Source organism: Schistocerca americana, chromosome 1 (assembly GCF_021461395.2).
Source record: "Schistocerca americana isolate TAMUIC-IGC-003095 chromosome 1, iqSchAmer2.1, whole genome shotgun sequence".
NCBI classification, from domain to species: Eukaryota; Metazoa; Arthropoda; class Insecta; order Orthoptera; family Acrididae; genus Schistocerca; species Schistocerca americana.
This window is the reverse complement of record NC_060119.1, coordinates 728,265,211-728,290,152: the sequence shown is the minus strand read 5'-3', so window position 1 is coordinate 728,290,152 and position 24,942 is coordinate 728,265,211. Positions and strand designations below refer to the sequence as shown.

The following is a 24,942-nucleotide window of genomic DNA, read 5'->3' as shown; positions in this document are numbered from 1 at the left end:
ACGAAAGAAAAGTGCGCGTAAAGTTTGTACCACACTCCTTGGCTATTGAACAAAAAAAACGACAGATAGACGCCTACCGAAATTGGATAGAACTGAAAAACGCGGACAATTCGTTTCTGGAAAAAATCATCACTAGTGACGAAACATGATGTTATCAATGTGCAAAAAAATGGATGAAATGGCTCTGAGCACTATGGGACTTAACTTCTGAGGTCATCAGTCGCCTAGAACTTAGAACTAATTAAACCTAACTAACCTAAGGACATCACACACATCCATGCCCGAGGCAGGATTCGAGCCTGCGACCGTAGCAGTCGCTCGGTTCCAGACTGTAGCGCCTAGAACCGCACGGCCACTCCGGCCGGCGTCAATGTGCACCTACCACGAAACGACATAGTTCCAAAATTCACGTAAAGTGTCAACGCTTTGACGACGTAACTGACATTGAAGCCAATGCGACGCACAAGAAGGATATCATCCAAAATAATGACTTTTGTGAGTTTCATATGGCTATACGTGCTTCTCAAGTGGCGGTAAAATATCTGGAATGTCTGAAGCATTGAAACAAGCATCTTAGCGATTCCCTAATTTCTTAAATCCAGTGTCGAAACTTTTCAGACTGACGGTACATCTTACATGCTGCCAGCATCTACACATATGCTCCGTAGTTAAATGTGCAGTGCACAGCGGAGTGTACTTTGTACCAATGTTATCGATTTTATTTCCTATGCCATCCACGCAGAGAGGAAAACAATTAGGTCTATGAACTTCTGAACACATCCTAATTTCTCTCATCTTATTCTCGTGACTCTTACGTGAAATATGCGGATGTCCCCATAAAACCTCCCTGATTTCCAAATGAAATTAAAAAAAAAAACTATGAGACAAAAGCGCTTGTGATTTGCAAACATTATGTAAAGTAGCTCAAAAAAGTTTGTGCAAAACATTAATATACTTCTATATGGGCTCCTTTTGCTACTCTTAAAATGTCTAGTATAATGTTTAGACCCACGTACGCCGAAGCTTCTCTGGGGTGATGGAGCTGCGGCATCCACATTTCTTCCGCGGAGATCATTTGTAAAATCATCTGGAAAGGCAGCTTCAACTTGCATTGTACCAATCCTCGTCGATACATGTCGACACTGGAACCCATTGTGAAGTGTGAGCTGTTTACATGCGCAAGCGCGGTGCTTACCTGATTGAAAGTATGCCTGCGAATAAGAGACTGCCGTAAAACTGACGCTACTGTCTGCTCCACAAGTAAACGCTGACAACGTCCACAAATGTTTCGTTTATTTCCACTAATACGTAGGTATACATTTAGTATTCATGGAAATACGGAACTGTAATGTACAATTAAATTCTGTTAAAAATTATTGACAGTTTCGGTATGCAAACGTCAGTCAAAGCTTCAGCGTCTGTGTAAGCAATGTATGATGACAAATTAAAAGTTTTTGTTTATGATATTTCACTGTCTAATGCGGAATATGTATGTTTCTGAACACATTTTGTACGTAGTTATCACTATTATAAACGCTTTTTAATTTTATTGTAGTTCAACAGATATGTTTTACCGGAAACGCGTATTTAATCAAACAAACGAAAACTATGTAAAAAGACTTATTTTTCGTTACTAGCTGCGTATTCTGTTTCTTCTTTACGTCACCATCGTACATTCGAATCAAATAATGCGATGCTTAGGAAATTACGTCAAGAAATGAAACACTAAAATCAGTACTTGAGTTTTGCTAATTCGGCAGTAAATGATGATGGCCGAAGTAGAAAACATATAAAATGTAAACCACCAATGGCAAGAAAAGCGTTTTTGACGAAGACAAATTTGTTAACTTCGAACATAAGATTAAATGTTTGGAAATCTTCTGTCCAGGTATTTGGTGCATACGCTTTATGAAAGTGAAACATGGACTATAAGCAGTTCAGGAAGGAAGAGAATAGAAGTTTTTGAAATGTGGTGCTGCAGAATAATGCTAATAATTAGATCGATAGATCACGTAATTAATGAGGAGGTATGGGACAGAACTGGGGAGAAAAGAAATTTGTGGTGTAACTTGACTGCAAAGGACTTGGTTGGTAGGGAACATTCTGAGACATCAAAGAATCGTCAATTCAGTATTGGGAGGAACTGTTGGGGGAAAATATTGTAGAGGCAGATAAAGAGACGATAAACAGGTTCAAATGGACGTAGGTTGCAGTAATTATTCGGAGATGAAGAGGCTTGCGTAGGATACAGTAGTATGAAGAGATGCATCAAACCAGTTTTCGGACTGAAGATCAAAACTACACAATTGACACAGGTGATAAAGTCGTATCTCAAAAATAAAATTTCATCAATATGTTTGTTAACTAATTCAAATGGCTCTGAGCACTATGGGACTCAACATCTTAGGTCATAAGCCCCTAGAACTTAGAACTACTTAAACCTAACTAACCTAAGAACATCACACACACCCATGCCCGAGGCAGGATTCGAACCTGCGACCGTAGCAGCCCCGCGGTTCCGGACTGCAGCGCCAGAACCGCACGGCCACCGCGGCCGGCGTTTGTTAACTCGTCTGTATTACTTGCATTAAACAGATTATGGTTTACACGTCTCCTTATAATGACAAAATCGTTACTATCCAATCTGAATCTTCTGCGAACATTTTAGCGACATTACTGACATTACTTCGTGCATTTTTCCTTACTTTTACTTTCCCTCCAACTACAGCTGAAAAGACCGTCGTGTGCTAGGGACATGTGTTCACCTGTATCTGCTCGGAACCTTCGGCAAAGCCTCGTGACCGCTTCAGGGTCGCCCGTGTTCACGCAGCAGAGCGCCGCCTATTGAAGTTGATAGCTTTAGCGGCTGCCGCCGAGGCGTGGCAAATTTCCTAACTGCATTACGGCACTTTGAACTACGGCAGCGGCTCTCTGCAGTAATTATTATGGTTTTCAGCGCCACCGCTCTACGGCGGCTTTGCAGAGAGAACTGCCCGCTTATGTTGTGGGGAGCTACGGAATCTGAGGCACGTACTCGTAATCTTCTTCCTACAATCCGCTTCCGAAAGCTTTGTTCAGAGCAGTACTTGTCGGTGCCTGATGAACCTGTATCCTATGTTCCAGTAACCTCTGAAAGAAGCTACTTGAAGGTTTCCCGGAAAGAAAACAAAAACCGCCTTTATTCAAAGAAAAACTAGATTGCTTCATTCAGTTTATTCAGCTGGCGCAGTACAATCGGGAAAGGTACGGCCACTGTGCGAGGTATATACAAATTTTATTTGTTTTGTGTTAAAATACCAGGACAGCTAAAATTTATATTGAGTATATAAACCGCATGCTTCCCAACCTGTTCATGTTAAGCCACTGAACGGACTAGGTTTGGAAACCACTTTACTATGAAAAGGAATATATGAGGTTCGATCAAAAAGTAACAGGAATTTTTTAATTTCGCGGGCTTTCTACACCCTATTTTCAATTTTTTTATGTTATTGGTACCCATGTCCCTAAAGTACGATTGCGTTTTCAGCAGTTTAGAGTATTTAGTTTATCGTTGACCGTCGAAAAGGTTACACGTGTCTTCGAGTGCTCGTCAAATTTTTACTTTCGAAAAAGATGGATCAACGAATTTGCATTGAATTTTGCTTGAAACATGGAATAAAGTGCAGCACGGCATTTGAAATGTTGACAGTGGCTTTTGGCGAATCTACTGTAAAACAAATGTTCAAAATTGTGTGAATTCCTAAAGGACGAAACTGCTGAGATCATGGGTCCCTAGACTTATACATTGCTTAAACTAACTTAACACTAAGGACAACACTCACACCCACGCCCGAGGGAGGACTCGAACCTCCGGTGGGAGAGACCGCACGACTAGTGACATGGCGCCCCTACCCGTGCGGCCATTCCGCGCGGCGTAAGACAAGAGTTTACGGTTGGCATAAACGTTTCAAAGAAGGTCGAGAAGGCGTTCAAGACGACGACCACCCTGGCCCTAGCACATCAGTTACTGACGACAATATGGGTGAAGTAAGAAAATTGTTCCCGGAAATCGCCTAATTACCGTCAGCGAGAATGCTGATGATGTCGGCATATCCTTTGGCTCTCGCCAATTTTTTTTTCAGACATTTTTGACACGAAACGTGTGTCAGAAGGCCCATTCGTTCTCAGGGAAACTGCCTGAAGAGCCAAGCGCGAAAGAAATGTGATTGTAGCGCATCATGAGTTCCTACCTTAAGCTCATGCGATCAATAAGGACCACTACCTGGAACTTATGCGCCATTTCCGTGAACCAGTCCAAAGAAAACGACCGGAACTGTGGCAAAATCATTCGTGGAAATTGCATCACGATCACGTCTCAACGCTCGTTCGTGAATTTTTGGCAAAAAGCAAAACCGACAAGCTGCCTAAGTCGCCATATTCGCCGGACAGGATCCCCTGTGACTTCTTTCTATTCCCGAGGATGAAGCAAACCAAGAAAGGACGTCGTTTTGCCACCATCGATGAGATAAAAACGGAATCGCTGAAGGGGCTGAACACAATAACGAAAACTGAGTTGCGTAAGTTCTTCCATGATTGGAAAAAGCGCCGGCACAAGTGTATCATATCGGAGGGGGATCACATTGAAGGGAACAAAGTCGATCTTAATGAATAAAGATTCTTTTAGAAAAATGAAAATGGCCAGTACTTTTTGATGGCACTTCTTATATACCCCTAGCACCCTTGTAAGTAAACGCTATGCCTAAAGACTTTCCTCCATTTACAGTCTCCAAAGTGCTCACAAATATGTCCACTTCCGTACCCCTGACAGCTCTACCGACAATGCCAGCAGAGTCTTGGGGTCGAGCCACTTTTTATTTTTATTTTTAAATATAACACAGGAATTAAATCCGGGGAGTAGGGCTGCAGTGACCATTCAGACTAAAAGCTGCTTGATTGACTCCATAGTTATGACGGAGCACCCACTTGTTGCTTTGCCACAACTCGGGATTCTTTTTTCTCCAAACGTGTCATTGCCTCCAGGTAGTAATAACGGAATGTCTCACTCTCGGCGCTCGATTCTACGAGACTTTAATCAGACTCGTCCTGATTCTCGATTTTCTAATTTTGTATTTTTTATCCGTGTGTAACGCCGGAAATGCATATCCTCCTATTTCCATCTATTGTACTATACTTTTTTTCCTTGTTTTGTTACCTCAAGATATGACATTTCTGTCCCTTTATATATTGTAATTGCTTTACTGTTTGGACATATATATATTTATGCACTTATGTCGATGTATAATTGGTTTGTTTCGCAAATATTATTTGTATTTTTACGCTGGGTCTTGCCTAGGGAAAACTGCTATCGAACGATTACATCGATGGGTCGTGTGAAGAATCAAAGTGTGTAGGATCTTTGGTAGTGTTAACTCTGCCGCGTGGAGCGCGGGCAGAGCAGGGAGAGTCTGGCGGGAGTAACGAGTGGAGCAGGTGTTGTGTGACGCTCCCGCGAGTTGCCGCGCTTTCGGGGTTTGGCAGCATGTAATTGCGCTCGACTCGCGATGATAGTTTCTGACATGGTGTCGCGGACGGGAAGCATTAGCTGGCGCACATCAAGAGCCCGTTTCGCCTGGTGACCGTGTCGAGAAGAAGGCGCGCCAACATCCAGCTTCTGCAACAGCGACGGCCGACAATGAGTGACTGTCGCCACCTCCTCGATCGACGGCTTCAAACCTTCAATCAACCAACAAGGAAGACTAAAAGCACGTAAAGTTTCAGAACTGTATGGCAGACCTCAGCTTTTCAAATTGTTCCATTTGTCTCGCAAAATTACAGCAACTTAGCATGAACCTTTGTTGCTCATTGTCCCAATTTCATTGCCAAGCAGGGTCCCTTCCTTTTCCGAAAGGAGCCCGAGTGTCGTTGAAATTCAAACGCCAGCATAATTCCATTTCACTGCTTTAATTTCAAAGTTCAGTTAAAGTCTCAGAGCTGGCTACAATATTCAGATTACACAAGCACGAATTAAGAGTGCGAGCTTTGTTACCGTATTTTAGCTTACCTGTGACTGCAGCTCAGCTTGGTACGTACTACATTTTACTATTGTTAATAGTTCAGAATCATTTAATTCAAGTTCAAAGTAAAATCTCTTGTTTCTAAATTGCGTAGAGTCAAGTTGCTTTTGAAATGATTGTTGAGGTAGACCAAGACTAACCGTATTTTACTGGATTTCGATGTGCTTCAGAAAGAAAGCTCACTATTAACTTCAGTCACTAAATTAACTTTCGATTTTCCGGTTTTATTAATTCTTTTGCTAAATTAAGTCAGAGTGTAGCGAAATTTATTACTTCTGACAAACTTTCAGTTTTCACACTACACGTGTCAACCTTCAGTTGCCACGCTTCTAGTGTTCTTTTTCAGTTACTATAGTAATTGTCCTTAGGACTGGCGACCGTGATTTCCCCCAAATCTCAAATATCTAATTACCGCTAGTTAATTGTTAACGTAACGGCCGCACATTTACTTTCTTTATTTACTTTACCCCTTTTCAAAATTAATTTCCACCAGTTTCATTTGCATTTTTCCTTTCATTTAGATGTAACCCTTTCCTCCCTCTTTACCGACAGGTTAACTTCGGTGACGATTGCTTTTCCCAAATTTCCATTAGGTACACGCGGTTTAATTTTTCACTGTCATTAAGGTCGATAAGTGAGGGGGGAGGTTACACGTGGTTCATCTTTTTACTGTGTCTTATTTTCCCCTTCATGTTTTATTCTCATGCTCGTTCTCGCACATCCAAGGTTTATTCTCCTTCAGTGACGATTGAGAAGATGGGCTTCCCAGCCGGTCATCCTCCCCCAACGAGCTACTGCCTCTGAGCCGTCTCATCCACTTTAAGTCTCTTCACAGGAAACATAATTTATTTCGAGAATTTCACGAGACCTTTTCCGCGCTTTCACGAGAAGCTTTATTGATTTCGCTACTCTTCAAAATCATGATAGGTTTACATCATTACCAAAATTTGTAGTATGAAGAGAGACAATTGTTCTCAACCCGATGCTGACTATTGAACTTACAAAAATTAAAAGTTTTTTTCCTTGGCCGCAACATATTGTTAGATCTTGTAGTTTGATGACAAGGACTGATCGTTTCAAAATCGTCACTGCGTAGTGTGAAACCTCAAATACTTTGGTAAGATTACGCTTGTTTGTTGTATTTTCACGGCAATAGAAATCTCACAGAGTATGGTTCAAATGGCTCTGAGCACTATGAGACTTAACAGCTGTGGTCATCAGTCCCCTAGAACTTAGAACTACTTAAACCTAACTAACCTAAGGACATCACACACATCCATGCCCGAGGCAGGATTCGAACCTGAGACCGTAGCAGTCGCGCGGTTCCGGACTGCGCGCCTAGAACCGCGAGACCACCGCGGCCGGCCTCACAGAGTATATGACATAAATTATCTGTACGCATTTTCACGGCAACAGAAATCTCACAGAGTATATGACTTACATCTTATCTGTACGCACTATATTTCCAACATTTTATGCAGAAATTCGATTACGTTACGTGGGATTTACGGCTAACTTCTGAACAATCTTTTTTCGGTTTATATGGGAAATGAAATGCGGAAAGTCAGGGTTTTAGGATCAAATTCTTCGATTAGGCTATGTCATTACAAGGTCTAAGAGGACACATTCCGGTGCTAGTTCTGTTGTGTCTAGGAATACTGCATAGTCGGTTCGCTAGACAAACAATCAGATAACTCATATTAATGGGTCTTATATCTGCCTCCGTAGCGTAGCGGTAGCGTTACCGCCTACCACGCAAAGGGGCCCGGGTTCGATTCCAGGCAGGGGACTGGGTGTTGTGTGTCTTTATTCATCATTGACTCGCTAGTCGCCGATGTGGCGTCAACTAAAAAGGATTCGCAATGCGGCGGCCAAACTCCCCCGAATGGGTCCTCCCGGCCAACAATTCCATACGATCATTTACATTTCAATGAGTATTATTACAACCAGACAAATACAAAATAACACGGATGTGTCGCAATCAAAGAGCGACACAACTGAACTGCAGTGACTGCTGATCTCTACCTGTGCTACGTAGAGATTGCTAATGAAGAGGCTACGACGAGTCAGCTAACGATGTGGCTGCTACCGAAGTGGGTCCAAACAGTCGGGTGCGGCGATTATGTCGTTTTCACCTAGGGGGCGCTGCTGTCGCGTTGTCGTCCTGGAGAAAGGTAGGCCAGCGTCGACTGTCTTACCTCTTCACACAGCCTTCTCTTCCATGTTGTTCCCGACTGGAGTGCCGACGCTGACTTCACTTCACACCGTAACATTCCTCCCCCCCCCCCCCCACTAAAGCGACGGGCAGTCGCCGCATATAGAGCACGTCAGTGGGGGGGGGGGGGGGGAGACAGTGGCATGAAAGCTCTGAAAGACCGGAAGCTGGGGCTGCAAGGGACGTCAAGCTTCAGGTCGTATCCCGCCATCTGGTCTTCGCACTGGCGGAAACGTCCCCTGGAAAACGACCAGAAGGCTACGCGTCCACCTCTTGAGGCCTGTACTAAGATATCGAAGGCGTCGGCTGCTGCGGCGCGGGCGGGTCCAGCTCCATCGGTAGGACTAGAGGAGGTGGAGGAGGCGAAGCCTCCGCCTCCATGGGGTCATCCCGCGGTGTCCTGATGACACCTTCTGGCGGCTGCTGTGGCCGTGCTGTCCTCGGGATCCTTGAATCTGGGGAAAGAGATACAGAAGGATCACCTTGCACATTGCAGTGGCGAATATGATTGTGACGTCGGCGCTGCAATCCGTCGGGTTCGAGTCCCGGTCGGGGCACACATATTTAATTGTCCCCGTTGACGTGTATCAACGCCTGTCGGCAGCGTAGGGTCTTGATTTAATTATCAATTCATTTGTGCTGTATAACGTGCTCTCAAATTTCTTAGTATTTTGTGTGGGCTAAGATAACAGAACCAATATGACTATACCTGTGAAAAGGAGTGACACGGAGCAAAACTGAAGGCATTGATCTCGTGATCAAGGAAAGCGGTGATAAAATGCCAATCACGCCGTCCCGATCCCGCTTTTTGCGTGTAAGACCCAGCATGTGGTTTGGACCCCAGTTTTACTAATATTGATGTGAGCGAGACGTTAGTAACCTCCCTCCCTCCCTCTTTTCTTCTATATTTGGGAAATAAAATTAATGTTGAAAAAATTAAACTTATCAGTCGTCGCGTATCGTTTCATATAACACAATCCTGCGTCTCGGCGAAGAATCCACTTGTTGAGAAATACCTGTCACGTTAACAGTGACTTTTTCATGTAGAACAGAACAGTAAAGCTGCGAATTTACTTTTCCTTATGCTGGTCGCCGACAAAAATTATTTGACGTTGCTGTTCCATTTCTTCTGTCAAGATATAAGGGGCGATCAACAACTTTCAGTTTGTAGCAGAGTTCATGCGACGTAGCCGACTCCGCCTCAGGTACATAAGCACCGATATGTACGGAAGGAATTACTGTGGCATTCTTTATGACATGCTTGCGGTAAATGAGGAAATGTGAACTGTGGCGATATTGTTACTAAATGCGTCCAAACAGGACCAACGTGTTGTTGTTGTTGTTGTTGTTCTCTTCTTAGCTGCCGAAGAACAAACACAGACATCCATTTGAGAATGAAGAATCTTTATGGGGCAGCAAGTCTGTCGAAAACCTCCGTTGTGGAACGGTGTGTCATAGGGTGCCGCTGCTTCGTGATGACACACGTCCCCATATCGCAGATTTCGTAACGTAGAAGTTACGCTAACTCAAGTAGGACACACTCGAGCATCCCCATCCTATTATCACGCCTTCGGTCACCGAAAAAAGGCCTTGAACGGTTGACCACTTCCGTCGGACGAGACACTCGCGGACTTGTTCACGCAACAGGACACGCTGCTTTAGCGAACGAATATCTTCAACCTGGTGCGTCGGTCGGATGATTGTCTCAGTGCTCACGGTGATTTTGCTTCAATGGCATTCTGGACTGTACAGCCTTCGAACGGAAACTTTTTGTCCGCCCCCTTATAATATTTTCGGATTCACTTTACTGCACGAAGTATTTGAGTTTAAGTCTCGCAGTGCTCTCTAGCACAACATTCTCTATCATTGGAAAGTACTGGATATCCTGCTAAATCTGTTGAACAGGGTGTAATTCTGAGTTAAGGCTCACCAGAAATACATATACAGGCGAGCGTGACATCATGCACATATAGGGTCTAGGAAACTACATGAAAAACTTGAGTTTTTTAATGATTGCGCCACACTTATAATTTATCTTGTGTTTACTCCCACCTCGCCAACGGCCTTGCCGCAGTGGTAACACCGGTTCCCATCAGATCACCGAAGTTAAGCGCTGTTTGGCTGGGCTAGTACTTAGATGGGTGACCATCCGGGCTCCCAAGCGCCGTTGGCAAGCGGAGTGCACTCAGCCTTTGTGAGGCAACTTGAAGAGCTACTTGACTGAGAAGTAGCGACACCGGTCACGAAAACTGACAGTGGCTGGGAGAGTGGTGTGCTGACCTCATGACCCTTCAAATCCGCACCCAGTGACGCCTGTGAGCTGAGGATGACACGGTGGCCGGTCGGTATCGTTCGGCTTTCCAAGGCCTGTTCGGACGGAGTTAAGTTAGTTTTTTTTTTACTCCGACCTCACAATATAAGTCAGCCATTTGGTTATCTGAAGTGAACTGGCGGCCGGTGTGGCAGAGCGGTTCTAGGCGCTACAGTCTGGAACCGCGCGATCGCTACGGTCGCAGGTTCGAATCCTGCCTCGGGAATGGATGTGGGTGATGTCCTTAGGTTAGTTAGGTTTAAGTAGTTCTAAGTTCTAGGGGACTGATGACCTCAGATGTTAAGTCCCATAATGCTCACAGCCATTTTAACCATTTTTTGAAGTGAATTCATTGTATTTACATTGATAGGCATTGGTAAATAACGATGACAATACAATACTCAAGCCCTGGTCACACAAGATGAATACCTACTACCGATTTTTGTATTGTGTATAACATCAAGGTGCTCACTGATAAGTGGAAAAGGATGGAACGAAGACTTAACAAGCGCAGACAGGACAAGGTTCAAAACAGGAAGCGACGTTGTTGGATAAGATAATGTTGGAAAAAGGAGTTCGATATTGTTCTTTTCAAAGTAACCATCGTAATTTTCATCTTAACTGATCTGGAAAAGCGCGGAAAGCTGAATCTAGATGACCGGATGGGAATGTGACATTGTCTTAACAGCTGTGCCATCTCTCTCGTTATTAGCCAACAGAAGTATTAGTAAACAAACTTGTATGTAGTGGGTGCTGCCAACAAATGGACGTGTAGAAATAAATTTTTGATTTGGCATGACTTTCTTGAATGTATTTGTGCCGTCTGCCACCGTCCGGCGTAGAGAGATGTCACGCGTCGCTTATCGCGTGACGTACACAGAAATCGGGCATGGTGGCGCAGTGTGCGGGCTTGTATATCACGGGGGAACGGAGCACGCGATGCGCTACGTAAAACGTTCATTAGCCAAATGCTAACCTTATGGGCTGACATTCAGTATCAGCAGGATTCGAAATATGATGTTCGCGTCTAACTACTGGCGAACACTGGTGGCACTATTAACATGGAATTTGTGGCATTAAAATATAGAGCCGGTTTACTTACTGTGTGTTTGGAAGCCATTGGGAGTCGTATGCTTTGCTCAGTTTTCCTGCCTTCAGGTAGAGGAAGCTACTAGTGGGATAAGTCCCCGACAGATTCGAATAGTGATCTTTGTTTTGTAGTCGGCATTGCTAGGCCGCAGTGGGCAGCTGAAGCCATAGGTCGTAACGTGAAAGTGCGCGGATATGAGGAACCAGTCTCTTGCACAACGCAGAGCATATGCATGCTGAAAAGTTCATAATCGTGTGGAATAATGTAAGACTGTTATTGATATCGAATGCGAACCGCATACATCCTTATTGGAACGGATTATTGCGGAGTGACTGTTACTAATTACCTCACCGACAGTGAGAGGAACTGAAGTAGACAATTATACCACCTAAGTTTATAATAGGTCTTTTAGTATATTAACACTCACTATCAGAAATACAGAAATTTCAGGATACTAAATTTAAAATTTAAGACATTAGGTAACGTCTGTTTAGCACAGGCATAAAATCTAATTGATATTTACTGCTAACTTTGCTATTTCCGACGATGCTGTTACAAACCGTAAGGCATTATTAAACATAGTGCCACGTGGCGTAATTAGACACCTAACAGGGATGATTCTTTCTACCTAAAAGAATCTCTTGTTTCTTCGAAAATATTGAAAGGTGTTCAAATGGTTCAAATGGGTCTGAGCACTATGGGATTTAACATCTGTGGTCATCAGTCCCCTAGAACTTAGAACTACTTAAACCTAACTAACCTAAGGACAGCCGGCCGGAGTGGCCGAGCGGTTAAAGCCGCTACAGTCTGGAACCGCACAACCGCTACGGTCGCAGGTTCGAATCCTGCCTCGGGCATGGATGTGAGTGAGGTCCTTAGGTTAGTTAGGTTTAAGTAGTTCTAAGTTCTAGGGGACTTAAGACCACAGCAGTTGAGTCCCATAGTGCTCAGAGCCATTTGAACCATAACCTAAGGACATCACACACATCCATGCCCGAGATAGGATTCGAACCTGCGACCGTACCGGTCACGCGGTTCCAGACTGAAGCGCCTAGAACCGCCTGGCCACACCGGCCGACTTGAAAGGTGTATCTAGAGCGCCACTGTTCATTGTATTTGACTGTTCAAATGGTTCAAATAGCTCTGAGCACTATGGGACTTAACATCTGAGGTCATCAGTCCTCTAGAACTTAGAACTACTTAAACCTAACTAACCTAAGGACATCACACACACCCATGCCCGAGGCAGGATTCGAACCTGCGACCGTAGCGATCGTGCCGTTCCGAACTGAAGCGCGTAGAACCGGTCAGCCGCACCGGCCGGCGTATTTGACTGTAAAAGTGCCTTTAAGAGGGTAATTTTAGTGCCGTTCATAACAAAAGTTATAGGTGAATAGTACAAATTGCATCAAGCGATGTATCACCTTTACAAACTGCCTCATAACGCCACTCCATAAGACGCTCCTAAGAGAAAACAAAGTTCCAAAACACACAGATATCCCATGTGGCGGTGGAGTACTTCTTCCTCCCTTCCCAGTCAAACTCTGGGGAAGCATTTCATCCAAAGCCAAGATTCGAATTGTATACATACTAAGATGGTATCTGTTCTGTCGGACATGTCCGAAAGAACAGACACCATCGGTGACCATGCAGCTCGTTAGAATGAAATTACAGTGAAATGAACACCCTTAGCTGCTTACAGGCGTTGACATACGTCAACGGGGACAGATGAAGATGTGTGCCTCGACCGGGACTCGAGCCCGTGATCTCCTGCTTACGTGGCAGACGCTCTATCCATCTGAACCACCGAGGACACAGAGAATAGTGCGACTGCAGGGATTTATCTCTGGCACGCCTCCCGCGAAACGGGAATATCTGCAGTCGCACTATCCTCTGTGTCCTCGGTGGCTCAGATGGATAGAGCGTCTCAGGAGATCCCGGGTTCGAGTCCCGGTTGGGGCACACATTTTCATCTGTCCCCGTTGACGTATGTCAACGCCTGTAAGCAGCTAAGGGTGTTCATTTCACTGTAATTTCATTCTAACGAGCTGCATGGTCACCGATGGTATCTGTTCTTTCGGACATGTCCGACAGAACAGATATATCATCTCAGTATATATATAGTTGAGGCTCTCCGGCCACTTGAACATCTTCATCTTCTGTGCGAATGTACAAACAGTGCCCGAACTCTTACGGGAATCGGCATCGCGCCGCGAGTAATCAGTATAAGGGGCACAGGCACTACGAATGTAGTGCGGCACAATACGTTGAGAATGTGGGTTTCGCGGGAGGCGTGCCAGAGATAAATCTCTGCAGTCGCACTGTCCTCTGTGTCCTCGGTGGCTCAGATGGATAGAGCGTCTGCCATGTAAGCAGGGGATCCCGGTCGGGGCACACATTTTCATCTGTCACCGTTGACGTATGTCAACGCCTGTAAGCAGCTTAAGGGTGTTCATTTCACTGTAAGATTCGAATTGACTAGCTTAACACTGATTGTCACCTTCATATCGCATTTTATCGACCTCGTTCGTCTTGGAAGTTTCCACGTTGTTTTCCGCAAGTAAAACCTTTCTGGATCACTCAGTCATGAATGGGGCGTAGATTTTCAGGTTAAATAAGACATACATCAGATACAATAACTAAATGAGTGAACGTTTCTATACTGCCTCAAAGTGGAAATACTCGCCATTTCAGTGGCATTCGGCATTCATTGAGCAACAAGTGATGACATATCCTCGTTTCTGCGACAGTATTTGTGTCGTCTGCTTTTAGTGCACAGATGGCGCGACAGGGTAAGTTATCAGTACCAAAAATTCAACGTGTTTCGACTAACATTGCAAGTCACTGAACTTTGTCTTTATGCAAAGAGAACCATCCTAGTCTTTTCCAGTCCATAAGCGTATTTAAAAATATTAAGTCTACAGAGAATTAAGGCGCCAACGAAGTGAATGTTTGTCGAAGAAAAATTATTCCTAGCGTAATCGTTGAGGACACTTGCAGGCTTACACTTGTGTAAACTCACCCACACTTGTAGACTATTTGAAATGCTTATTCACCTGCTCAATAGTTCAAAGCAGATAGTAGCTTCTAACAATTTTGCGCGCCATTCATGACTATTGGCACAAACCATGTTGGGTCAAAATGTTATGGAAACTTGCTGAATAGCGTATTCGTCCATCTTAGGTATGCAATAAGGCGGCGATCCTGCGTGGCATGACTTCAAAAAGTCCTTGGTAGGTTTCCGGGTGTATATGTGAAATGGTTCAAATGGCTCTAGGCACCATGGGACTGAACTTCTGAGGTCATCAGTCCCCTAGAACTTAGAACTACACTCCTGGAAATTGAAATAAGAACACCGTGAATTCATTGTCCCAGGAAGGGGAAACTTTATTGACACATTCCTGGGATCGGATACATCACATGATCACACTGACAGAACCACAGGCACATAGACACAGGCAACAGAGCATGCACAATGTCGGCACTAGTACAGTCTATATCCACCTTTCGCAGCAATGCAGGCTGCTATTCTCCCATGGAGACGATCGTAGAGATGCTGGATGTAGTCCTGTGGAACGGCTTGCCATGCCATTTCCACCTGGCGCCTCAGTTGGACCAGCGTTCGTGCTGGACGTGCAGACCGCGTGAGACGACGCTTCATCCAGTCCCAAACATGCTCAATGGGGGACAGATCCGGAGATCTTGCTGGCCAGGGTAGTTGACTTACACCTTCTAGAGCACGTTGGGTGGCACGGGATACATGCGGACGTGCATTGTCCTGTTGGAACAGCAAGTTCCCTTGCCGGTCTAGGAATGGTAGAACGATGGGTTCGATGACGGTTTGGATGTACCGTGCACTATTCAGTGTCCCCTCGACGATCACCAGTGGTGTACGGCCAGTGTAGGAGATCGCTCCCCACACCATGATGCCGGGTGTTGGCCCTGTGTGCCTCGGTCGTATGCAGTCCTGAGTGTGGCGCTCACCTGCACGGCGCCAAACACGCATACGACCATCATTGGCACCAAGGCAGAAGCGACTCTCATCGCTGAAGACGACACGTCTCCATTCGTCCCTCCATTCACGCCTGTCGCGACACCACTGGAGGCGGGCTGCACGATGTTGGGGCGTGAGCGAAAGACGGCCTAACGGTGTGCGGGACCGTAGCCCAGCTTCATGGAGACGGTTGCGAATGGTCCTCGCCGATACCCCAGGAGCAACAGTGTCCCTAATTTGCTGGGAAGTGGCGGTGCGGTCCCCTACGGCACTGCGTAGGATCCTACGGTCTTGGCGTGCATCCGTGCGTCGCTGCGGTCCGGTCCCAGGTCGACGGGCACGTGCACCTTCCGCCGACCACTGGCGACAACATCGATGTACTGTGGAGACCTCACGCCCCACGTGTTGAGCAATTCGGCGGTACGTCCACCCGGCCTCCCGCATGCCCACTATACGCCCTCGCTCAAAGTCCGTCAACTGCACATACGGTTCACGTCCACGCTGTCGCGGCATGCTACCAGTGTTAAAGACTGCGATGGAGCTCCGTATGCCACGGCAAACTGGCTGACACTGACGGCGGCGGTGCACAAATGCTGCGCAGCTAGCGCCATTCGACGGCCAACACCGCGGTTCGTGGTGTGTCCGCTGTGCCGTGCGTGTGATCATTCCTTGTACAGCCCTCTCGCAGTGTCCGGAGCAAGTATGGTGGGTCTGACACACCGGTGTCAATGTGTTCTTTTTTCCATTTCCAGTAGTGTACTTAAACCTAACTAACCTAAGGACATCACACACATCCATGCCCGAGGCAGGATTCGAATCTGCGACCGTAGCGGTCGAGCGCTTTCAGACTGTAGCGCCTAGAACCGCTCGGCCCCTCCGGGCGGCTTGTTCCTAAAACACGAAGATAGACAGGTTCACAGCAGTCATAGTGCCTTCGCTCGTACTACTATAGGTGCTATGGAATCCCGGTGAAAGTTCCCAGTAGCATTGCACTGTCCCCTTCGGTCTGCGGCCGTGACGTAGTGCAGGTTAGAGATCTCCGAACTCGCCGTTTCCGTGTGCTCGGCGACTCGACCCGCGAGTCTCCACCGCTGCCTCTTTAACTGAAAATTTGCGACCAGAGTGTATTGTCGGGCACAAGTGGACTACACCAGCGTACAAAGGAGAACGAATATACGAGTTCCCAAGTCCAAACGCGGACTGGGGGCATTACCACTACATACGGGACCAAGAAGTTTTCTTTAATTTACGTCTATGGTCACAAACTTTTTGTTAACAGATTACCGGTTTCGGTCTATAATGACCAACGTCAGATCTGTTTTTATAAAACAGATCTAGTGATGGTCATCTTAGACCGTTTAGACTGTTTTTGTAAAACAGATCTGATGATGTCGTTATAGACCGAAACCGGTGATCTGTTAACAAAAAGTTTGTGACCATAGATGGAAATTAAAGGAAACTTGTTGTATATACGGGTCAATGTTTTATTCGCGACAATGTCGCAGCTTGTGAAACATATGCGACCGTTCGGCTTGACCATTAGTATATAGGGCCTACAGATACAACAAATAATCTGTTTGAAATGAATACTCTTCCGTTTGTAAATGCATTTATACATATTAATATTTAACATCTATTCAGAGAATGTTTGACAATTACGTTCACACGCACACACTTCCAGGCGTTACTGAGTTTGTGACGACAGTATAAGAAAACATGCTGCGAGGATGAAGTGCATTCTCTATATAGTGATTCATTACTGTAATAAACTTAAGAGAGTGGTCAAAAAAGTTACAGAAATGAATGATAAGCTACACAACTTGCAGTTAGCCAATAAACGCTAGTTGTCAAGACGAAAAGAATACAGAAATAGCACTCTTTTAGGTCGCAGGGAAGTAACACCGGCGTTGCTCTGTGAATAGTTTTCTCATGGTGGAGATGGAATAAACAATAATACCACCATTTTGTTATACTTGACGAAATTTGTATGTCTTTCATCTGAAATGTGGACTATAGCATGGAACTTATTCCAGACATCACTCCACATCTAATGGGACACATTTTCAGTTGTATACACTGTATCACTTAATTTTCGTCTTACACTCCCCACGGTCTCACGAATCACAGCTTCGTTAAAAGCTATCTGATCCCGACAATTGGTTATTTTGCCTTGTTAGTGTTACTTCACAGCAGCAAGATCATGTACTCAACTTCCGTACTAAGTCACGACTGGCCTTTGTACTCCTTCACGCTTCAGTAAAGCAGAACGAGACTTCGAGTATAAAGCGAACTCAGCGCCACAGTTCTCAGTCTCGTCGTATTCACGGAGCTACAGCGTGTGATGGATGCAGTACAGCACTGACGTAACAGCGACTCCTCGATTTGCAAACTATGCAGCGCTAAACATTAGACTCGAAGTCGCTCCGTTGCTGATCTCTAGTATATGTTTCGAGCACCCGTTCTGACACTACCGTCGTCCTGGTTTAAGAAGACCAGACGATCTACGAGCGTTTCTCGATGACCTCGTGCATATTGCGATCTAATTGACACTGTCTTTCAATCAACATATGTACACAAAGATGTCTTCAAAAAAAATGGCTCTGAGCCCTATGGGACTTAACATCTGAGGTCATCAGTCCCCCAGAACTTAGAACTACTTAAACCTAACTAGCCTACGGACATCACACACATCTATGCCCGAGGCACGATTCGAACCTACGACCGCAGCGGTCGCGCGGTTCCAGACTGAAGCGCCTAGAACCGCTCGGCCACACTGACCGGCAAAGATGTCTTCTGCTGCGGAGCACCATATTCAACAATGTGCGCTGAAGTGTGTGCTCGAAAACACTTGTTTCTGCAACAGTACTGTACAGTGAGGTCATATCTGCCCACTGATGACTGCCCATCTTACTTTGTAGTCCAGGAAAGCCTCCGACCTCCATGTTCTGTGGTGACGTGTGGAGTCCAACGCCTTGTCACTTACTCGTCGTTTCACCGTCAATCAACCACTTTCCTTAAATGTTGACGATAATAGCATGCGAACAGCTGTCCAGCTTCGCTGTTTCCTTTAGGCTCATTTCCAGGTGCCGGGGCATAAGAGTACCGTTTACCAAACTCTCTCATGTCGGTGGATTTCTCCATTTTCAGACCGTATCGTCACCAGAATGACCTTCCCTGCTCCGCTTATAGACTTTTGTTTCTGCCCGTAACACTACCAGACGACCATCAAACTCGCAGTGGGCAACGCCCATAATGTTTTGCTTCACCAGAGTAGTTGAAAACCATCACAGTATGTGAAGCTTAGCAGGACCGGTTACGTGTCCTCCAACACGTATTACGCAGCTGACAGGGAGAATGGTGCTTTGAGGAAGACGTGCATATGCAGAGTTCGACAGATTTTGTTAGGATCGTCCTGAAGCGTTGAAACTGTATGCTGCACGGGATTGAGAAGTCAGGAGTGGCTGCAATGACCGTAGCGAGAGTGTGGAACGTTCCTCTCACAGAGAATCTTGTTTTCAAAACTTTTCAGGAACTTGATTACAGTTTTGCTAGGCTAAACTCCCCGTGAGAAAATTTTTGACGGAGTGTTGGAAAGCCTAGGGATAGTTTCGGGAATGAATCTTTTATACTGTAGCGGCGTATACCCTGTAATTACATCATCTATTTCACTGAAAAGTGAAGGATGTGTCCTTTTTAGCATATATCTGACAGAAAGCTTCCATGTTGTGCAAAATATTTACACGTCTGGTCCAATCGTCACCTTCAGGTGCCCGTAAAAATCTTGTCTAGATTAGAATCACAGTGAAAGCTACGCAGTAGACTTTACGGGAATTGCTGACAAAATAAAATTCCTGAACATGTCACTCATTGATATGGTCTTCACCATACCCGCAGTACCAAGAGCAGGAGTACAGCCGTTTCCAGTTGTAAGAAATAGGAGTTTTATAATAGAAGAGAGTGGTACTATCGAAGTGGTGATCCTGTTACTGCAAGACGGATTAAGAATAGGGGCAATTTCAGAGCCCTAGTACCACAATTACAGAATAGACAGATCAATCGAACCACGCGTCCTCATTATGTACGAGAAGATATGAATCTTCTATCATGTGATATGACATTTGTGAAACTGTTGAACTATACTGAAGAGACAAAGAAACTGGTACACCTGCCTAATATCGTGTAGGACCCCCGCGAACACGCATAAGTGCCGCAACGCGACGTGGCATGGACTCGACTAATGTCTAAAGCAGTGCTGGAGGGAACTGACACCATGAATCCTGCAGGGCTGCCCATAAATTCGTAAGCCTACGAAGTAGTGGAGATATCTTCTGAACAGCACGTTGCAAGGTATCCCAGATATGCTCAGTAACGTTCATGTCTGGGGTGTTTGGTGGCCAACGGAAGTGTTTAAACTCATAAAAGAATTCCCGGAGCCACTCTGTAGCAATTATGAACGTGTGGGGTGTCGCATTGTCCTGCTGGAATTGCCCGAGTCTGTCGGAATGCACAATGGACATGAATGGATGTAGGTGATCAGAAAGGACGCTCAGGTATTTGTCACCTGTCAGAGTCGTATCTAGACGTATCAGGCGTCTCATATCACTCCAGCTGCACACGCCCCACACCACCACAGAGCTTCCACCAGCTTGCACAGTCCCCTGCTGAGATGCAGGTTCCATGGATTCATGAGGTTCTCTCCATACCTGTATATGTTCATCCGCTCGATACAATTTTAAACGAGACTCGTCCGTCCAGGCAACTTGTTTCTAGTCGTCAACAGTCCAATATTGGTGTTGACGGGTCCATCGAGGCGTAAAACTTTGTGTCGTGCAGTCATCAAGGGAACGTGAGTGGGCCTTTGGCTCCGGAAGCCCATATCGATGATGTTTCGTTGAATGGTTCGCACACTCACACTTGCGGAAGGGTTGCACTTCCGTCAGGTTGGAGGATTCTCTTCAGTCGTCGTTGGCCCCGTTCTTGGAAGATCTTTTTCCAGCAGCAGCGATGTCGGAGATTTGATGTTTCACCGGATTCCTGATAGTCACGGTACACTCATTTAAATGGTCGTACGGGAAAATCCCCACTTCGTCTCTACCTCGGAGATGCTCTGCCCCATCGGTTGTGCACCGACTATAACACAAAAGAAAATGGTTCAAATGGCTCTGAGCACTATGGGACTCAACTTCTGAGGTCATCAGTCCCCTAGAACTTAGAACTACTTAAACCTAACTAACCTGAGGACATCACACACATACATGCCCGCGGCATGCCCGTAGCGGTCGCGCGGTTCCAGACTGTAGCGCCTAGAACCGCTCGTCCACCACGGCCTGCACTATAACACCAAATTCGAACTCACTTAAATCTTGATAACCTGCCATTATAGCAGCAGTAACCGATCTAACAACTGCGCCAGACAGTTGTTGTCTTACACAGGCGCTGCCGACCGCAGCGCCGTATTCTGCCTGTTTACATATCCCTGTATCTGAATACGCGTGCCTATACCCGTTCTTTGGCGCTTCAGTGTATAAACCATACTAGTGATTGTCTGTCGCTAACCATTCTGTCACCTCTGGAAGTGTTTGTTCATATGAAAAACGCCGATCAGACCAGTGGTTCGGAGTACACTTCGAACTATAGGTCCCCCTGTAACAGGCTGGGTACGGCAGTTCAAAGGCCGGAGGAAGACAGCGGCATATCACCTCCAACAGGACTATGTGTAGTAAAGCGAGCCTTCGAATTGCTAATAGCTTTACTTTACTGGAGAACTGCACTTCGAAGAGCGACATCGTGTGATCTAGTTCCCCCATTCCACCACGCTCGCAGCAACTGCCCAAAGTACGAGGGCTACCCAGAAAGTCCAGAAAGTAACAGACGTTTTGGTTTCCACGACGGTGGGCGGGGCTACAGCCTTCCTCTTTGTGACATAACGTTCCTACGTTCAGTACGCATCCAGTGGGTAGAGTGCGTGGTCTGTGTCTCTTCTGCTTTGTTTTCTGTGACATGTTAAAATGTGCGCTGCAATACAAAATACCGCCACTTGTGAGGTGCGTTCTGTCATTAGGTTTTTGTTGGCAAATACTGCAAACCAACTGAAATTTATCGCTACCTTCGTGATGGGCACGGAAAAGGAATAACGAGAGAAATCCGTGTGAGGTAACGGTGCATTGATTTTAAAAATGGCCTTACCAATGTTCAAGATGGGGACTGCAGAGGTAGGCCTAGCTTTGTGACTGGCGAACTGGAGACGAAAATCAAAGACAAAATTTGTAAATATCTACGTTTCACGATCACGGAACTTTCATAACATTATTCCAGGTTTTACGGAGTTTGGTGCGTGAAATTGTGGCGAAGGATTTTGATTATCACACATTTTGTGCTAGATGTGTTCCCAAAATCCTAACGGAAGATCACAGAAAACAGAAACAGGCTACAGGAATGACCTTCCTCGAAACTAAGATTACGAGAGAAATCGAAACTAAGTTATCGATCGTATCGTAACTGGAGGTGAGACTTGACTGATACCTGTCAACTGTGAAATAAAGAGGCAGTCGACAGAGTGGGGACATAGAGATTCTCGCAAAAACCGAGGAATGTTTGCTAACGCTGTCAACAAGAAAGATCATGGCTACCGTGTTTTGAGAATTTAATGGAGTGATTCTCGTTGATTTCCCCGAACCTAGCGCAACAGCTAACTCAGAGGTATTGTCAAACACTGATAAAGTAACGGCGGGCGATGCAAAACAAGTATCAGGCAAAAACTCTGAGCAAAAGTTTTGTTTTTTCATGACGACGCGCGTCAACACATGTCCAATCGAACCTGAGAGCTGCTACGGGGTTTTGGTTAGAGGGTGTTTGATCATCCACAATACAGCCCGGATTTGACGCCGAGCATCTATCACCGCATCCCAGCAATGAAGATATGGCTCGCTACACAGCGTTTTGATACTGACGCCGAACTGCATGCCGGTATAATCCATTGGTTGCAGTCGCAGGCGGCAGATTTCTACAGATATGGTATTGCAAAACTTGTGGCACCGTGTGATAAGTGGCTCTATTTGAATAGCGATTATGAAAAAAATAACTTAAGAGTACCTTTAAAATGCACTCTACTGGCCATTAAAATTGCTACACCACGAAGATGACATGCTACAGATGCGAAATTTAACCGGCAGGAAGAAGATGCTGTGATATGTAAATGATTAGCTTTTCAGAGCATTCACACAAGGTTGGCGCCGGTGGTGACACCTACAACGTGCTGACATGAGGAAAGTTTCCAACCGATTTCGCATACTGAAACAGCAGTTGACCGGCGTTTCCTGGTGAAACATTGTTGTGATGCCTTGTGTAAGGAGGAGAAATGCGTACCGTCACGTTTCCGGCTTTGATAAAGTTCGGATTGTAGCCTATCGCGATTGCGTTTTATCGTATCGCGACATTGCTGCTCGCATTGGTCGAGATCCAATGACTGTTAGCAGAATATGGAATCGGTGCGTTCACGATGGTAATACGGAACGTCGTGCTGGATCCCAACGGCCTCGTATCACTAGCAGTCGAGATGACAGGCATTTTATCCGCATGGCTGTAACGGATCGTGCAGCCACGTCTCGATCCCTGAGTCAACAGATGGGGACGTTTGCAAGACAACCACCATTTACACGAACAGTTAGACGACGTTTGCAGCAGCATGGACTATCAGCTCGGAGACCATGGCTGCGGTTACCCTTGACGCTGCATCACAGACAGGAGCGCCTGCGATGGTGTACTCAACGACGAACCTGGTTGCACGAATGGCAAAACGTCATTTTTTCGCATGAATCCAGGTTCTGTTTACAGCATCATGATGGTCGCATCCGTGTTTGGCGACATCACGGTGAACGCACATTGGAAGCGTGTATTCGTCATCGTCATACTGGCGTATCACCCGGCGTGATGGTATGGGGTGCCATTGGTTACACGTCTCGGTCACTTCTTGTTCGCATTGACGGCACTTTGAACAGTGGACGTTACATTTCAAATGTGTTACGACCCGTGGCTCTACCCTTCATTCGACCCCTGCGAAACCCTACATTTCAGCAGGATAATGCACGAGCGCATGTTGCAGGTCCTGTACGGGCCTTTCTGGATACAGAAAATGTTCGACTGCTGCCCTGACCAGCACATTCTCCAGATCTCTCACCAAACGTCTGGTCAATGGTGGCCGAGCAACTGACTCGTCACGATACGCCAGTCACTACTCTTGATGAACTGTGGTATCGTGTTGAAGCTGCATGGGCAGCAGTACCTGTACACGCCATCCAAGCTCTGTTTGACTCAATGTCCCGGCGTATCAAGGCCGTCATTACGGCTAGAGGTAGTTGTTCTGGGTACTGATTTCTCAGGAGCTGTGCACCCAAATAGCGTGAAAATGTAATCACATGTCAGTTCTAGTATAATATATTTGTCCAATGAATACCCGTTTATCATCTGCATTTCTTCTTGGTTAGCAATTTTAATGGCCAGTAGTGTATATAATAAAATTTGGTTTCTCCATATTGTTAATTTTTTATTTCAAAACATATATTAATTTCCGTATGGCCCTCGCTTTATCAATGATTATAGATCGTTGCAATACTTTTCAGCTTCGAATACTGTGTAACCATGTAAAGACTATAGAATTACTGAGTTACATCAGGTGAAGTCGTATTAGTGAAAAGTCAAGTGTCACCAATCTGGTCTGAATACAGAACTGCCCTTCCGACAGTGCAATACCGTCTGTTGGTGGTTAAGGAAAGCGAGAATAAGGGAGTTCGAGCAGACAGCACAAAATACGCGACAGGAGAGAAAGTGTAGAGGTTGTTCGTGCAGAAAGCTAAGCTGCGATGCACCGGCTACCAGTGCCGCCACCTCTCTATACGGTAACCAGGCAACTGGAGCGCGGACCGCGCATACAGAATTTTCCGTCGTCGACCGTGGGACTTTTCGCAACTCGTGTCCCTGAAGCTCAGTTCTGCGGGGCCCTTCATTTGCAATGACGTGCTATTTTCATTCTACTAGCAGCACGACCTTGTCAGCTTCACGTGCTCTACTCCTAAAGAGGCCATTCGGCACCACCTAAGTTGCTTCTTGGTATCGACCATGTATCAACCGTCATTCGCTCTCGTTCATGACAATTTTGGAGAGTGGTGAATACATCTGCTTCCACCCTGTACCTGTTTTAAATAAGTTATAGTACGCTCTATATGTATATGAAGTCCTATGACGTATTTAAAAGATCGTAGTTCATCTTCTTCAGGTTAGTAG

The 24,942-nt window shown here is 45.6% G+C and overlaps 1 pseudogene; it reads left to right on the top strand.

Moving 5' to 3' along the window:
- Positions 1-10,323: 10,323 nt before the first annotated feature.
- LOC124561016 lies at positions 10,324-10,441 on the top strand (annotated as a pseudogene).
- Positions 10,442-24,942: the final 14,501 nt, after the last annotated feature.